This window comes from Tamandua tetradactyla, chromosome 26, assembly GCF_023851605.1.
Source record: "Tamandua tetradactyla isolate mTamTet1 chromosome 26, mTamTet1.pri, whole genome shotgun sequence".
Lineage (NCBI taxonomy): Eukaryota > Metazoa > Chordata > Mammalia > Pilosa > Myrmecophagidae > Tamandua > Tamandua tetradactyla.
The window spans coordinates 21,778,208-21,793,096 of NC_135352.1; positions in this window are offsets into that span (position 1 = coordinate 21,778,208).

A 14,889-nucleotide genomic window follows, 5' to 3' on the forward strand; every position below is an offset into this window, starting at 1 on the left:
TCTAGCTCAAAACTAGTCATCTCCCTTCACCACAACATAAACTGGAGCAGCCTATGGCACAGAGAGAGGCATGGGATGGGCTTCACACCCTCCGCTTTCCAGTGGAGCAGCAGGACAGACAGATTCCTCATCAATGTATTCTGAAAGGTTATAGTCCTTTCCCCTCTGTGACCTTAACTGCAGTTCTAGAAGAGAGGTCGCTCTGGACCACCTTTCTTGGCACTGACACCCTTGCAAGAACTGGTCATAACTTCCAACCAGCTGTATAATCTCATATCACAATGCTTTCATGGGTCCACCTTTTTACTTCCATCACTGCCGTAGTGTCCCCAAACATTAGGTCAGTTCCCAAATAAGAACACAGTAAGGACTGGAGTGAAATTTGTGGCACCATAGGGCATGTCAGTCCCACACCAGCATCTCTCCTCTATTCTATTATGCCATCAACAGTTGAGATCATCAAATCCAATTTCCCCTATTTCTAAACTTTAGAAGCAATTTTTTGGGTGCCATCCCCATACCTGGCTTTAGAGAAGTAGGGGAATAACCTCTTTCCATGAATACCATGTTCTCCCATATTCTCTCTTCCCCAGATCTACTCTCTGGTGGAGAGGTTCAAGCATAGATTACTGATGGTTCTGAACTTAAAATAAGGGATACTCAGTCCCCTTTGTCTTCAGCTTTAGATAGTAAACTTAATTCTGAAAAATCAGGAAAAATCTCATTTAATATCTGTTCCTCTGGCACAGCTGCAGCACCTGGAAATTCCTAGCACAAGGCCATTTTGCACAGGGATGGGTCTTAGCAAACACTGACATGTGGTCTTCTGCAGTTGGATTTAACCTAGGCAGGCTCAGTTAGGCCAGGGCTGGCATTATACTCATAGCTGAGCAGATGTTAGATTTTTATTTAAAGAGTATTTTACTTGGATGGACTTTTTTGCGTATTGGCTAATTGAAAGATTCTTGCTCCATGTCACTTATTTGTTAGCAAAGAATACAAAACAGGGCATTAAACTTTAAAGGGAGTTATTTGCCCATGGGATAGAAAGCAGTGGTATCTGAGGTTTTAGATCATATTTTCTCTATATGGTCTTGATTCACATCCAGATTTTGTCCAGGAACTATGTGGGCTTCACCTCTCAGTTTTCTGTGGCTTCCAGAGTAATCATTCTGTTACATGGTCTCAAGTTGTCGCCGGTGTGTTAATTCTACAAGCCATAGATTTGGAGGGCCTAAACTTACCAATCTCTATGGTCACATGAGTCAATTCCTGTAATAAATTTCTTAATATATATATTAAATATTACATATTGCAAGTTACATACTGTATATTACAAATATCCTGGCAGTTCAGTTTCTCTGGAGAACCCTAACTAATACCATTTTTGGTTCTATTTCACAAGATGAGATTTCTAAGTCACTTCTTGGATTTTCGGAATTGGTTCTCCAATCAATCCCATCAGTCCCATGAACTGGTAATGAAGACATGAAAATGATCATCATTAGATACCACTACTCCAATGCTTATTAAGAAGCAAGGCTCTGGGTGACAGTGTATTTGATTCCTTAGCAGAGTTTTGTGAAATAAAAAAGTATAATGATGTTGGCCATTTGTTCCTAAATACACTGGTTAAAGTTAAAGAAAAGGATGAACTCAGGGCTTCAAATTCCCAATTCAAGCACTGTTGAATGACACTAAAATTTCTATGTGTGCCCTGAAAGAGACTTTTCTCTTATAGTTGCCAAGTCGAGTTTTCTGAAAACCAAACACGGAGTCTCATGGTACTGAATTACAATGAAAATTGAATTCCCAACTTTGCAGAGTACCTGCTGTTAAAGTAATATCATTGGTTGGGAAGGAATGGGGTCCTGGAAATTGGAATGGGGGCAAATATACTGACAATAGTGGTGGGGACACTGAACCCCTATATTGTGTTGAGTCGTCTTTCCCAGATAAATGTCTTACCATCTGCTTGAGGAATCAGCCATCCCACCTCTATCTGAAGAGATTAACCCTACTTTGCCTGATAAATCTGTAGTTGACTCTCCTGGGGAAATAATCTTCATACCTCTGTCTGAAGAGATTAACTCTGCTTCACCAGATGAAACTGTAATGATATTGCCTAAGGTAATAACTTGCAAGACACTGTCAATTTATCTCATGACCTAACCCCACAGCCCCTTTCCTTCCAGACCTAAAACTAGACTGAAGACCTAATAGGTGCTGAAAGGTGAGGTACAAGGTACACCCCTGAAGAGGTGTATTATCCTCCAAAAGGAACTGCATAATTTTCCCAAATCATACAGACAGAAATCAGGGAATTATGTGTGGATATTGAGGGCGTGGGATAATTGTTTTGGTAACATAAAGTTGAATCAAGCTGAATTTAGTGATTTGGGCCCACCAAGCAGAGAAGCTGGATTCAATGTTGTAATCCAAGGGGTTAGAAAGGGCTCTAATAATTTGTTCAGTTGGTTGGCTGAAATGTGGGCTGAATAAGTTGACATGCCCATAACTGCCCAGGTATAACACAGATGTGGGTAACCAAAGGCTAAGAGGGATAGGAGTTTTAGTGGGGATTTATCACGTAAGAGCCTCTCAGCCACCCTGGGAATGTCCACAGGATACACCTTTCTCCAGGACTATGAGGAAAAATTTATTAGAGTAGTTCCATTCAACCTGAAGAGCTCAGTGATTGCTCCTCTGTAGGTAAGATATTATCGCAGGAACTGATGCCACTGACCTGGATGCTTGAGCACAATGGCAGTGATTGGATCCTGGGATGTCAGGAGCCAAGCAGCCAACACAGTCATCAAACACAAGGTGGCTGTGTCCTTCATAATGGACAGTAGAGCCAAAGCAGTAATTGAGAATAGTCTGATTCACAGAGACCCGTGACACTGGTTAGTTGATCATAGGTTGCCTAGAAGTGAAATAGAAGTCCAGTCAACTAAATTCTTACTTGATCTTTATAAGCAAAAGAATTCTAGCTCAGGGCCACAGTGGCTCAGCAGGCAGAGTTCTCACCTGCCATGCCAGAGACCTGGGTTCGGTTTCCGATGCCTGCCCATGGGAAAAAAAAGAATTCTAGCTCAAGTGAATAGAAAGTCTGACTCGAATCATGAAAACAGAGATGTACAGTTCTCTGTGTATTCCCAGACTTGAGAGAGATTACAGATCCAGAATGCCTTAACTGAAGGGAAGGCCTTGGGGAAAGACCTTGCTACACTGCCAAAAATTTATACGATTAATCTTCCTCCTGGCATTCACCCAAGAGACCTATGGCCTTTTTCCAGAGTGACTGTGCATTAGGGAAAAGGAAATTATGAGACATTTTGGGGATTATGGGACACTGCCTCTGAAGTGACATTATTCCAGGAGAACCAAAATGTCATCGTGGTTTACCAGTCAGAGTAGGGGCTTACAGAGGTCAGGTGATCCATGGAGCTTTAAGTCAGGTCCTTCTCATAGTGGGTCCAGTGTGTCCCTAGCCTCAATCCTGTGGTTATTTCCCCAGTTTCAGAATGCATACTTGGAACAGATGTACTTGGTGACTGGCAGAATCCCCACATTGTGTCCCTGACTTGTAGACTGAGGGCTGTTATGGTAGGAAAAGCCAAGAGGAAACCACTAACAAAGCAGCAAAAAGACAGAAGCAATACTGTAAACCTGGAGGGACTGATGAGACTAGCGCCACCATCAAACACTGGAAGGACGCAGGAGTGGTAACTCCCACCACATCCCCATTCAACTCTCCTGTTTGGCCTGTGAGGAAAACAAATGGAGGATGACAGCGGATTATCATAAATTCAACCAGGTGGTGACTCCAACTGCAGTTGCTGTTCCTGATATGGTATAATTGCTTGAGCAAATGAACACATCCCCTGGTACCTGGTATAACATTATGGATCTGGCAAATCCATTTTTCTTGAGGCCTACTAGTAAATACCACCAGAAACAGTTTGCTTTTGGCTGACAAGGCCAGCAATATACATTCACTGTCCTGCATCAGGGGCTTATCAACTTTCCAGCCCTATGTCACAATCTAGTCCACAGGATCTTGATCACATTTCCCTTCATACTAACTGGACCTAGTGAGCAAGAAGTAGCAAATACTCTAAACTTATTCATGTGGCATTTGCAAGTCAGACGGTGGGAGATAAACCCAATAAAAATTCAGGATCCTTCCACCACAGTGAAATTTCTTAGCATCCAGTTGTGTGGGGCATGCCAAGATAATTCTGATAAGGTTAAAGAATAAGCTGTTGCATCTGGCCCCTCCTACAAGCAAAAAAGAGGTGTGTGGTAGTTGGGTTTAGGTGTCAATTTGGCTGCATGATGGTGCCTAGTTCTATTGCTGTGGGCTAGAACCATTAGCATGTGAAATTCATCTATTACATCCGCAGTCAACTAAGGAAAGCATCTTCCACAATCAGTGACTAATTTAATTAGTTCGAGGCTTAAAAGAGACAAGCTCAATGCAGCCCAATTCAAGCAACTCAGCATACCTTATCTCAGCACTCACAGCTCAGCCCGAATCACCCCAGGGCAAGTTGTTGGAACCTAGAAGCCAGGAGAGGAGGCCAGCAGACATTGCCCTGTGCCTTCCTATGTAAGAAAGAACTTCAGACGAAAGATGTAAGAACCTCAGATGAAACCTCAGAGGAAAAACTATTAAGTTTTTAACTAAATAAATCCCCTTTTATTAAAAGCCAATCCAGCTCTGGTGTGTTGCATTCTGGCAGCTTTGTCAACTAAAACAAAATGCAACATTCAGTTGCCCTCTTTGGATTTTGGAGGCAACATATTCCTCACTTGGGCATCCCAATTTGGCCCACTTACCAAGAGCTCTGAAAATCTGCTAGTTTCAAGTGGGAACAGGAACAAGAGGAGACACTGTAGCAGGTCCAGGCTACCGTGCAAGCTGCTCTGACACTGGGGTCATATGATCTGGCAGATTCAATGGTGCTTGGAGTATCACTGGAAAATAGAAATCCAGTTTGGAGTCTTTGGCAAGTCCCTATAGGAGAATCACAATGCAGACCCATAAGATTTTGGAACAAAGACCTGTCATCCTCCACAGTTAACTACTCCTTTGAGAAAAAGCTTTCAGCCTGCTACTGGGCCTTAGTAGAGATTGGACACTTAACCAAGTGCCACCAAATTGCCATGAGTCCTGGGTTGCCCATCATGAACAAGGTGTTTTCTGACTCACCAAGCCATAAAGTTTAGCGTGCACAGTAGCACTCCACTATCAAATGGAAGTGGGATATATGAGATAGGGCTCAAGCAGGTCCTAGAGGCACAAGTAAGTTACATGAGGACATGGCCCAAATGACCATGGCTCCCACTCCTGCCACATTACCTTTTCTCTCCCAGCCTGAAGTTATACAGCTCCTTGGGGAGTTCCTTATCAACAGTTAACTGAGGAAGAAAACACTCGGGCCTTGTTTATAGATGCTGCTGCATAATATGCAGTTACCACCTGAAAGTGGACAACTGTAGCACTAGTCCCTTTCAAGGACATACCTGAAGGACAGAGGTGAAGAGAAATCCTTCCAGCGGGCAGAACTTCAAGTAGTGCACCTGGTTGTTCCTTTTGCTTGCCAGGAGAAATGCCTGGAAGTGCATTTGTATACCAATTCATGGGCTGTGGCTAATGATTTGGCTGGGTAGTTAGGGATTTGGAAGGTACACGATAGGAAAATTGGTGATGAAGAAGTCTGGGGAAGAGTTATGTTGGTACACCTGTTTTTGTTTGTTTGTTTTTGCATGGGCAAGCCCTGGGAATGAACCTGGGTCTCCAGTATGGCAGGCGAGAACTCTGCCTGCTGAGCCACTGTGGCCCACCCTGGGAAAAATCACGAAGATATTTCTGTCCCACATAAGTGCTCACTGTAGAGTGACCTAAACAGAGGAGGATTTTAATAAAGTGGATAGAATAACCCATTCTGTAGAAGGTCAGTCAGACTATTTCCCCAGCCACTCCTGTCATTACCTAATGGGCTCATGAAGAAAGTGGCCGATAGAGTAGGGATGAAGGATTTGCATGGACTCAGCAAATGGACTTCTACTCACCAAGGCCAACCTGGCTACAGCCGCTACTGAGCACCCAATCTGCTAACAGCAGACACTCAGTCCGCAATATGCCACCATCCCCTGAGGGGATCAACCTGCTGTCTGGTGGCAAACTGAGTACATTGGACCATTCCATCATGAAAGGGACAGCATTCTGTTCTTCCTGAAGTCGACAGTTAATCTAGATACATATTTCCCTTCCCTGCATGCAATGCTTCTGCCAAAACTACCATCCATGGACTTACAGATTGCCTTATCCACCATAATCATATTCTACACAGCATTGCTTCTGGTCAAAGAACTCACTTCGAAGATAGTGAAGTGTGGCAATAGGCCCATGCCAATGGAATTCAATGGTCTATCCATGTTCCCCATCATTGCAATACAGATGGATTTATAGAATAGTGAAATAGTAGTTTGAAGACACAATTATGGCACCAAATGGGTAGCAATAACTTGTAAGGCTGGAGCAGTGTTCTCCAAGAGGCCATCTATGCTGTATATCAGCGTCCAGTCTATGGTGTTATTTCTCTCATAGCCAGGATTCGTGGGTCCAGGAATTCAGAGATGGAAATGGGAGTGGCACCATTCATTATTAACCCTAGTAACCCACTAGAAAATTTTTTTGCTTTTTGTCCCCAAGATCTTATTTTTTGTTTGGTCTTCAGGTCTTAGATCCAAAAGGAATAGTGTTTCCACCAGGAGACACAACAATGATTTCATTGAACTGGAAGTTAAGATTGCCACTTGTTAACTTTGGGCTCCTTATGCATCTAAATCAATAGGCAAAGAAGGGAATTACTACACTGGCTGGGTGATTGATCCTGATTATCAAGGGGAAATAGGACTGCAACTGCACAATGGAGGTAAAGACGAACGTTGTCAGAATACAGAAGATCCTTTAGAGCATCTCTTATTAGTACCATGCCCTATGATTAAAGTCAATGGAAACTGCAACAACCCAAGCCAGGCAGGAATAATGATGACCCAAAACCTTTGGGAATAAAGGTTTGGGCCATTCCACCTTGGAAAGAACCATTATCAACTGAGGTGCTTACTGAGGATGAAAGGAATATGGAATGGATAGTGGAGATAGAGAGTTATAAATATGAACTATGACCACCTGAGCAGTTTTAGAACTGAGGGCTGTAATGGTTATGAGCATTTCTTCCTTATTATGAATATGCTTGCATATATACATAAAGCAAATATCTTTGTTTGCTTCCCTCTCTAATTCCTTTATCATATAAATTGTATTAATTTTATGTCATAATATTTAAATAACATGAAAGAAAAATAAGAGTGACTATCACCCAACAATTTGTGTTCACTTCTGGGGAAAGGGTTAGTGCATTTCTGGTTGTAGGCATGGTATTTGAATTATGTTAGTCAATGTATATATGACTATGTTATTGTGTTTATTTAGAGATTAAGGAGATGTGTATAAGTGCCAAGTTGACAAAGGGTGGCCTGTGATGATTTCATGTGTGAAACATGGCTAAGTTGTGATGTCTAGTTGTTTGGTAAAGCAAACACTGGCCTGATGGTTACTGTGAGGATATTTTATAGATGGATTAGCATCTTTAGTCAGTTTATTGCGTCTAAGGCTGATTGCACTTACAAACAGCAAAGATTGCCTTCAGCAACGACAGGAGTCTTCTCGTCCAATCAGTTTGAGGCCTCAAAGCAGAACTAAAGATTTCAGCAGTCAGAAAGAAAGAATTTCTGCCTCTTTGTCAGCCAGCCATCTTCTCCTAGGGAATACAACTTCACTTTCATCAGAGCTTCTAGCTTGTGTCTAGCCTAACAGAATTTGGACTTTTCCATCCCTACAGTTGCATAAGCCAATTCCTATGATAAGTCACTTTTTAACTCTTATCAGTTCTGTTCTTTGGAGAATGCTGCCTAATATAAGGCTCATAATCATGACCCAAATATATCAAGAAAATTTTGCTCTGTGTGAATCTTTAGGAAATTGTATATTCATTTTTAAAAATTCACTTAAAATATTTTTTTTTTACAAATACATACACAGGTATTTAAATTTGGATACTTAAATGGAAAAATTTCTATCTTTTTTTGAGAATATTGCCTATGCAGAACAGCTTATTTAACCCTCTATCTTTGAATCCCCAATGAAGCTTCTTGTAAGGTTATGCAAGTTATACTCTGCATAACTCCAGGGTTTCCTTTCATATCATCACTCACATGAATGGCATCTCCTGCAGTTAAGTTCTTCACAACCAGCCAGGTCTCATGTTGGAACATTCCCTTCAGTGGCATGTGTGGGTCTACAATATGTGTCTGCAAAACAAATGTCAACCCCCTTAGCTACTTACTTAAATATAAAAAGATACGTAACAGCCTATCAAACTGAACCCCTCACACACACACATAAAAATATTTGACCGTGAATGTTGAAGCTACTTTTATTCAGTGCAGGCTTCATTGTCCTGAGTGCTTTCTCGTTCTAGCCATTTCTAAGGCTAGAATGTACTCACTGAGTCATTTTAAACCACTATTCTTTATGATTTCACATGCACTTCAAAGTCTGTGCTCATTGGAACAAGATAAAGAGGCACTGTCAAGTTCAATTTAGCAAGATTACCTCCTCAGCAGTAGCTCAAAGGTTTTATTCATATAAATCATACCGGAGGATTAGGATATGCGCTTGGCTAAAAAAGATTACTGTGCTCTGATGATCATGAACAATCTTATTGCTACTAAACTCCTTTGTATAGTTTCCCACAAGAACAAGTAAAGTTTCCCATGGGAAATACGTTTATATAACTTTCTGAAAGAAATATATGTTACACTTTCCATTTGTTTAAAAATCAACAAATGAAAGAATACTGTAAGTGGAATAATGATACTAAAATGATACAGAAAATTAAATATCCATATAGCCTATGGGGAACGAATAAGTCACCCTCTAGGCTTTTAAAAATTTTAAAAATAATTTCAATGGACTGCATGACTATATGAGTCAACTCCACAGAAGATGTTGAAAATTTGCAAACCTGGGGCCTAATTCCACCTGCATCTGTATATTGCCTGTCTGGTACAGTGTATTTAAAATTTTATATTTGAATGCTTTCTCAGTTCCATAGCCTCCCTCACTCCCACCCTCCACTTCTCTATTGCCTGAAAGCCAAATAACTGCAAAGTTTGATGTTCCCTTCAGATCTGGTCTGAAATTGTTGTGTACACCAAAAAAGCCATGTTCTTCCAATCCTAATCCAGTCTTGTAGGGACAGCCATGTTCCATAATCCTGATTCAATATTACAGGGTAGAACCTTTTGATTAGGTGGTTTCCATGGAGATGTGTTGCCACCCATTCAAGGTGGATCTTTAAGCCACTTACTGGAGTCCTTTAAGAGGAAACCATTTTGGCAAAAGCTCAGAGCCAACACAGACAGAGACCCTGGAGATGCAGAAAGAAAATACCTCCAGGGAAGTTGTTTGAAACCAGAAGCCAAAGGACCAGCAGCCACCAGCCCCATGTCTTCCTAGCTAACGGTGGTGTTCCAGACACTATCAGCCTTTTTTGAGTCAAGGTGTCTTTCTCTGACTGCTGTAGTTAAGACATTTTTATGGCCTTAGAACTGTAAACTTGTAACTTAATAAAAAAGCCAACCCATTCCTAGTATATTGCATTCCCGCAGCAAAGCAAAGTAAAACACCTTCCTAGCCTTGTTGGGAGGCTGAGATTGCAACCTCTGCATTGGAGCGGTGGCCCTGTAGATTTTCATGAGACCTGTGTTTAGATGCAGATGATAACAAATGTGAACATATTTTCGATGATTATTGCAAAGCTGCATAGACTGAGAAATGATTGTTAATTTCAAGTTAAAATGTTATAAAATCAAGGTCTTTTCTATCTTTCTTCTGTTAGCGATTTCTTGCAATAAATTTTCCTGAATTGCAAGTTTGTGAGAAAGAAGGTCAAACAGCCAATAGAAGGGAAGGCAGCATGACCAACATGCTAAAGTCCTTTTAAATGGGTTAAAGGTCACAGGTCACATGGTGGCAGTCACCACTGTCGACACATGGATGACAGCTCCAAAGATAGAACTATTGTCAGAGTACTGTTTGGACAAGGCAATCTGTTTCAAAAGCAATCTGTTTCTTTAGACCTTAGTTTATTCATTGCATTATAATGTTAACGATAATGCAACATTACATGATTTGCATCTATAACATGAGTATTAAGAGCTAGGTTTTAACTTTAAGTTTTATTTGGAAACCAATTTATAATGATGGATGTGTGAATTAACGTAAGAGTAAAATCTTACTTGGGAATTTAATTTTTTCACGATGTTTTCACTTGTATACTTCCTCGACCTTTTGAAGAAGTTATGATAAGGATTATTATCACTGTTCCATAGGAAAAAAAGAAACTAAAAACAAATGACATTAAGGAACTTTTTGCTCAAAATCATACTTTAAGGTAGCAATCGGTAGGCTCAATTTGCACTTTTTATTGCTCATTTACATGCGATCACATTTTCTTATTTCATTCTTCCCTCCCCTGAATTAAATTTTGGGAAAGATCAAAATGAAAACCTAAGCAGAACAGGAATTTCTTCCAGATTAGACACTGATCCTACTCAGGGTTAGCTGGCTCCATGTGAAAGTACAGAAGAGGCAAATTTCCTTTCTAAAGCTTCTGGAGAAAATGCACAGTTGCTCTGCACAGTGTAAGCTGATTTGATAGGCCAGACTGGCACAGCAACATTGAAGCCAGCAGCTTCAGCTCTTCCATATAACTGAGAAAGAATCCCAGATGCTCTCCTCCTGAGGAGAAAACTAGCACTAGTTACAAAGGAGCCCAGTAGACAAGATTCATTAAAACATACTACCTTTCTGTCTAGGACACAGGAGGACAAAACATACTACTTAATTTGCTGGGAGACATCAATCAGTGTCACTCCAAATATGAAAGTAAAACAAGTGGGAACGGGTGGTACGACAGTGGCTCAGTGGCAGAGTTCTCGCCTGCCATGCTGGAGACCCAGGTTTGGTTCCCAATGCCTGCCCATGTAAAATAAAAATACTAAGTGGGAACTTTTAAAATATACTCTCCGAAGCACTCATCCCCTGTGGTTTTTAGGACACTCTGCCAAGACACTGAAGTCAATGCTGATGGAGGAAACAACAGCCCCTTCCCTTCCTCACCACAGATTAATTTACTTCTTCATTGTCTGAGCTAAAATAAATTAATTGTTAATGAGGCTACAGAGAAGCCCTGGAAGGTGCTAGATATTTCTCACATGAGTACTTGAGAATCAAGTTTTACCACTTGGACTTCACAGCACTATGTAAGAAGTCACTGCTAAAGTGGAAATTGGAATTAAAATATTTTTTCAGATCTGTGCTAGAAGTTTTTGGGTGAGTGATTCTGGTATGGCTAGCTTTACAAATATGTGGAGTAGATGGCATTATCTAAAAGCGTTCCAGTTCAGTATCTTAAAAGTGCAAACCGAATGCCTATCATTTCGCCATCGGTGCTTTATCCTTTGGGACTTTGAGGCTTCGTAATCACATAACCATTTACTGCCAGAACTTAGATTTGAATTTGCTTCTTCGAATTCACCATCCAGAGGTTTTCATTTCATTTTGTTGCCACCCCTTTGCCAACAGTCCAAGAAAAGAAGGAGAGAAGCATGGCTTCAAAGCAGAAGCCTCAGGATGAAGTGACAAGGAGCTGCTGGGGTAGTTGAGTAGATTCCAATGAAAATATAGGTCTAATTCCAAGCAGCACTTCTTCTATCCCCTACTTTTGGAACTAAAATATCCCTCTGTTCGAGTTTGCTAGCTGTCGGAATGCAATACACCAGAAATGGAATGGCTTTTAAAAGGGGGAATTTATTAAGTTGCTGGTTTTCAGTTCTAAGACTGTGAAAATGCCCCAATTAAAGCAAGGCAATAGAAATAACCAAATTAAGGCACCAACAAGTTGTTACAGTCACTCAAGAAAAGCTGATGAGGTTCAGGGTTTCCCTCTCAACTGGGAAGGCAGGTGGCAAACATGGTGACGTTTGCTAGCTTTCTTTCCAGGCTTCTTCTTTCATGAGGCTCCCCCAGGGATGTTTTTCTTCTTCATCTCCAAAGGTCTATGGCTGTCGGCTCTTGTGGTTCTCGTGGCTCTCTCATAGCTCTGTTATGCGCTCTCATGGCTCTAAAAAAAGGGACTCTCTCCAAAACGCTTCCTCTTTTACAGGATTCCAGTAAACTAATCAAGACCCACCAGGAATGGGTGGAGTCACATTTCTCTCTATTCAAAAATTAATACCCACAATTGGGCAAGTCACATCTCCACAGATAATCTAATCATGTTTCCAACATACCATTCTGAATAGGGTTTAAAAGAAACTGCTGCCTTCACAAGATTGGACTAGGAATAAAACATGGTTTTTCTAGGGTACATAAATCCTTTCAAGCCAGCACACCCTCCTTTACTTGATTGCGCATGTCACACCCTTCCTCCCAAAGGCACTCAGTGACATACGTTTGAAATGGAAGAGAAATTAAGTTAATATGTAGATCAGTGACCCCTCTAGGACATCATGAACTAGGACTAAGGAAAAAACATTTTCAAACCAGCACTGTAGTGGCCAGCGAAAGGAACCACATTCCTTTTTAAACATATTTATGCTGCTTCTGTCATTTTATCATAGAAATTAAGTTATCAGGATGCCAGTACCTTAAAATGAAAAAGAACGTCAGAGCCTGAAACATGGCAAAGTATGGAAGGTGGCCTCGTTGACCCAGATCTGAGAGGTTCCTCCACAATACCTGATTCTCAGTAATAAAATCGGACAGGACTAGACAAACCAAGACAGCCGGTCAACCTAAGGAAGTGGCAATTTAAGCAAATGCTGAATCTGTTCCTTACATGGGCCAGTTGTTCCATTCAAAGTTTTACCTGGTTAAGAATGTTTCCACAGTGATGATACCAAGCAGGGCTACTGGCCAGGAGCACAAAATCTGAGCACACTTTGTGGAGGTTTGGTCAGAAGCAGGATAAAGTTCTGGCTGACATCATGTATGCACCTTTATTTTCTCGCTTCAGATCCTGAGAGGGGTTGAGCCTCAGAGAAAACAGGAGGCTGAACAGGAGGTGGGCATCGTGGAGGTGATTGCAGCCATAGAAGGACAGGGGATTGTAGTCCCAAGCCCATATATGGGCACGGCACTCAGTCCAGATCATTTAATCTACCCATTTTTCCTATCGCCTCTGTCCCAAAATGCCTTTCGATTCCTTGCAGATAAGAAATACTATGGATCTGTTGAAAACCACTTCTTCAGAAGAGGCACCCCTGACCTTTCACCCTGGTCTTTCTCTCACTTAAGCTCCCACAAGACTAATTGTCTTCTTCAGTCATTTGGTGTTTGCCCGCTGACTGTATCAAGAGCGGATTTTCAATGTCTTATCTCCCCAGCTGTATTGTGAAAGGTAGGCTGAGGCTGGATGATTCTTTCCTTTTTTATTTCCTTTGATTGGTTGTATAATGTGTAGCCTAGAATAGACTTGTTGGTTGTCTACCTTGTTGCTGTCCAATAGAAAGATAAAGTGAGCCACACTTCTAAGTAAAAATTTTTGATGCAACTACATTTTTCATGTTGGAAGTGGTTGTCGGTAACGTGGGGTAGGGAGATGGAACTAGCTGATGTTCTGGAGAGGCTGAGCCCTCTAGGTTTCACGACTTAAGTGGTCCAGGGACCCAGCTGGAGGTTGTAGGTGTCTGGAAAGTAACTCTCGGGCATGAAACCTTTGTAGAATAGCGTATATTGCCCTAGGTATTCTTTAGGATTGGCTGGAATGGTTTTGGTCGTGATTTGGCAAGTTATGATACGTAGCAATATCTAACTGAAGTTTGCATAAGAGCAACCTCCAGAGTAGCCTCTTGACTCTACCTGAACTCTCTCTGCCACTGACACCTTATCTGTTGCACTTCATTTTGCCCTTTTGGTCAGATACCATGAGGTTTTGAAAAGACTGCAATAACCTGATGTAACATGATGAGGGTAGAGATTATGGAGATGACTTCAAAGAAATCAAGAGAAGGGTTGTTGTTGTTGTTGTTTTCTTTCTTTTTTTGCATGGGCAGGCACCGAGAGAATCGAACCTGGGTCTCCAGCATGGCAGGAGAGAACTCTGCCACTGAGCCACTGTGGTTCGCCCAAGAGAAAGATTGCTTTTGTGATACAGAATAATTGGAGGAATAATAGCAGAAGGTTGTGACTGGTAGAACATCAAAAGCAAAAGAGAGAAAGGACTTAACAAGAACTTTAAGGTTGTACGACTGAAGGTCTAGGGGAATAGTAAAAAGGAAGCAGGAGAGAGTAAGAAAGAGATGAAATTGCTTTCAACCATATAGTTTCAAGTGGTGGCAAGTCCATCTCACCAGAGACACAATTTGAAGCAAGAATGAAATGAGAACTGGCAAAGAAGTTTTTGGAATGGTGCCATCAAATTGGTTTAAACTTAGGAACAGATAACCAAGGTTGTGACGGTGAATGAAAATAAGAATAATTCAAGAATTTTACCTTAAGAGTTACATAGTTGGCAAGCAGGACAAAAAGTTATTGGGATGTTGTGCTGGTTTGAAATTGTTACGTATCCCAGAAAAGCCTTGTTTTCTTAATCTTAATGTTTTCTTAATCTTGACTCAATATTGTAGGATGGGATTTCTGATTGGGCTATTTCCATGGGGGTATGGCACACCCAGTTGTGGCTAGGACCTTTGATTAGACTGTTTCCATGGAGACAGAAATCGCTCAATTGTGGGTATGACCTTGAT